This window comes from Athene noctua, chromosome 1, assembly GCF_965140245.1.
Source record: "Athene noctua chromosome 1, bAthNoc1.hap1.1, whole genome shotgun sequence".
Lineage (NCBI taxonomy): Eukaryota > Metazoa > Chordata > Aves > Strigiformes > Strigidae > Athene > Athene noctua.
The window spans coordinates 92,591,299-92,595,091 of NC_134037.1; positions in this window are offsets into that span (position 1 = coordinate 92,591,299).

Here is a 3,793-nt window from a genome sequence, read left to right on the forward strand (position 1 = left end):
CCGTGCTAAGGGCTACCAGCATTAATGAATTATTTCCTTTATGAAAGCATTTCACAAAAATCAATAGGGATAAAGCCAGAAAGCAATCAAAAACCTGAACGAATTACTGCAGAACTTCTAAAGCATTTTAAAAGAAAATGAAAACTTCTCAGGGTCTGTGTTTTTGTGACAAAACCTATGTGACTCCATGAAAGGCATATTTTTCTAGGTAAAAGAAATAATTATAGGAGACTCCAGAAAGGTTTCTTAAAATGCTGATGGCAAGAAACTGACAGGGTGGGATTTTCTGGACATACTGTGAGTGTATGAATACTAGTCTTTCTACCACTGCATGCTGCAACTGGTATTCAAAGAGTTACATTTTCTGCAGAATTGCTGGCAGGTTTCTGGTGTGTGAATCCAGTGAATCTGGGAGCCCCATCGGGCTGTAACTTATGCAGAAGGCTGCACTGAGTCCTGGCAAGCCCAGGCCTCTGGAATTTAATGGTGCAATAGAAGGAAACATGCCAAACCATCTACCTGAACTACTATTCCCTCTACACATTCTTCTGTGGTGTTTCTTGGCTGGCTGCTTGATCCCTCAGCTCTAGAACTGAAAAAAACCTGGTGATTGAAGTTATATTTCTCACAATCCTTTACATAGCATATGTGGCAAAAACCCCAGCATACTATAAAAATTCCATTTTCCAAAACCTGAGAAAGAATTGTCTTTTCCTAATATCATTATGTTGGTATATTTTTAGTTAATAGTCAGGAGTATCAGATGGGTTCTCATGAATTTAGATACAAATACTTGAAAATCAAGCGCATCTTTAGACATTCAGGTTTTCAATTTTTGTTTTGAGTAAGATATCGCAAAATTAAGGCTTTGGATAAGTTGCCTTTTAAAGCAGTCTGAATTAGAAAAGGTTTCTTAGGCTAATACTACAAATATAAACCCACAAATGTATCCTGTTTCATCATAACCACTCACAATTCTTTCTTCACTGTATATGATTTGGTCAAAATCCCATCAGCTGCAAGAGTGTCATCTTCTTCTCCCCAGTGGATCTCTATTTATGTGGCTATTTAAAGCAGATAACAACTAGCATGAAATTGTGGTCCTACGGAAACAGAGGATCTTAACACAGGAAAAGTTCTGACATACAACTAGGAAAGTATTATGGAGGTTATTTAATTTGTATTTTCATAGTTTGCATATGTAGATGATTACCATCTCTGCTACAGAAAGGAGAGAGGTTTCTGTGTTTGTCTGCTTGCTGTGTCACAAGAAAACAATCTGGGTTAGTTGGGACATGCAAGTCAGTCCTGTCAGTCAATGGGAAAAGGCAGGGCACATTTCCTAGAAATGATGGAACCAATATTTTTGTAAATTGTGGAGTATGGTATTGTTGTGTATTTGTAATTCTTTCAGTGCCTATCATAAACATCAAAGGTTGTTTCCTACAGAAATAATGTTTACCATGACTATTTCTTAGCTGTATGCTTGCTATATACTGAGCAGCAAGTTTTAACAGGGTGGCAGTCACAGCACAGTGACTGGTATGCACAGCATGCTGCTGTACCTTTTGCACATACAGTATAAGCATCAGCTCAGCAAGGAAAAACAGGAGTTTGGAAGTAATTTTGCCCTGTATATTTGTGGGGTCTTTCCATTTGTCTTGACCATATAACTAAAGCAAGGAATCCTATTACTATCCATCTAATGATTGCCACTGGTAACTTCTGATATCCCACAGATTTCTCAAGATAGTCTCACATATATAAAAATCCAGATCTCTATTGTTCTTGCCCATAAAGTAGATACTCCTTCCAAATGTCCTGTGTCCAAATGACTGTAATATGTCATAAAATTTGAGTCACAATTCCCTGTATTTCACAGTTCTATTGGATGTAGCAGAGTCCTTAGACTCCTGTTGGAGTGAAAGGAGTCCTTTCACTGTCTTGAACAAGCCTTGGACCTGACTGGCTGCTTAGCACATTATTTTGGGAAGTCAGTGAGTCTCCTAGACTTCACCTTCTCTTCCTTTTAGAAAGCTAATTAATTTATAGGCCTTTAGAATCTCAACTATTGTCTAAGGAGACATTTGGGGTTTTTTGTTTGTTTGTTTAAAATCCTGGCATTGAAATATGGATTGTTCATAGGCTAAGAAGACCCTCATTTTTATATGCCTCTTGAGACAACAGAATCAAAAGTCTTCAATAAAATCTAATCAGCATTTTAAATTACTCACAGATATAAGAGTTTAACTAAACACAGAAAATACCCTGGTGTTCCACCCCACAGGGTCTTATCGCTGTCAGCTTGGCTTCTATACTACAAAAACATCCTCAGCTCTTCAGATATGCCAATAAACTTCCCCTGAGAGGCAGACTTCAGCAAATAAAGCCCTCCACTCATGCTACATCACAATGTTTGCTTGTTAGACTTTGTATGAAAGAGTCAAAAAATTCTCCACTGAACCAACAAGCTGCTGGAGGAACTTAAACTGCTGTACGCATGGGAAAGCAGAGCATTTGAAACTGTAAAGATAGGATTTGGGACAAGATGGTGTCACAGCCTAGCATCCAATGTTTTTTAGTATGCAAGCAGGAAAACATTCAAACCCCAGAATCCTAGCAGCCAAACAGTTCTTCTGTAACATGGATGTCACTGGGGAGTTTTTTAATAGACTTGCTATACTGAGCCAAAGCAAGGTCTTTAGACACTTACGGGAGGAATGGATGTATGCACATCTGGGAACTAAACCAAACCAATACTGATACTTTAATCGTACAAGGCTTTCATTTGCTATCACATATAAAGGAGGTTGTATGTTGTTTTAATTCTTTTTTAAAAGTTCACATTGATTCTCCAGACAGTTGTCTTATACATGGATGTACAGAATAAAAAGCTTCATTGATGGATATCAGATGTTAGCATCAATAACCAGAATAAAAGGAAGTTGGTCCCTAAAGTACTATATTTTTTTCTGTGAGTAAGAGTAAGCTAGAGAAAGTAGTGTGTTACTAGCCTCTCCTTCAGAGGTGATAAAAAGGGGATTGAACACATCCACAGTGTAATGATGCTCAGATGGGATACTGGGAGACAGAACTGGTCAGGAATGAGCAATTAGTTCAAAGAAAGAAAACATAAAAATGAGGTTAAAACATTTTTTAAAACTATTTATTTTCTATAAAAAGTTTATCTCGAGAAAAATATATTTTTTTTTAAAGCAATATATTTGGAATTGACTAATAAGGCAATAGTTCAGTCTAAGGACAGCAGCTATTAAATTTCCAACAAAGGTGTAATAGTAAATGCATATCTGCTATTAGATGCTAAGAAAAATAAATGTGTGACAACAACAACAAAGTAATTAATGTTTTCATGGAAGGAGAGGTCTGGGGGCCCCATCAAATCTCAGAGAACTTCTCATGTAGAGAGAGATTCGTTATGCCCAGCGTTCTCTCCTTTCCACTTGCACCCTGTGCTGGCCATGACACAAGTGACATTCTGCCATTATTCTTGGTTTATAAATCATCAGAAAATTATTTGAAAATTACATCAATTTCACCTTTGGTTTAGAAGTGCAGATATGTTTACTACTTATCTCCAGAGAAGATTATCTGAGGGGTTAGTAAGCATAGGGCTCATGGCATTTGGCTTTCAAATGTGAATCCTTTACTTGTAGTCTTTGAAGGTCCTAACCAAGCTAAGTCTTCCTATAATTCTATGAAAATTTCTAATGATAAATAAAATTTGAGGAATGTCTGTACAACTTATCGATGGTTATTACATTTACAAAGCTAT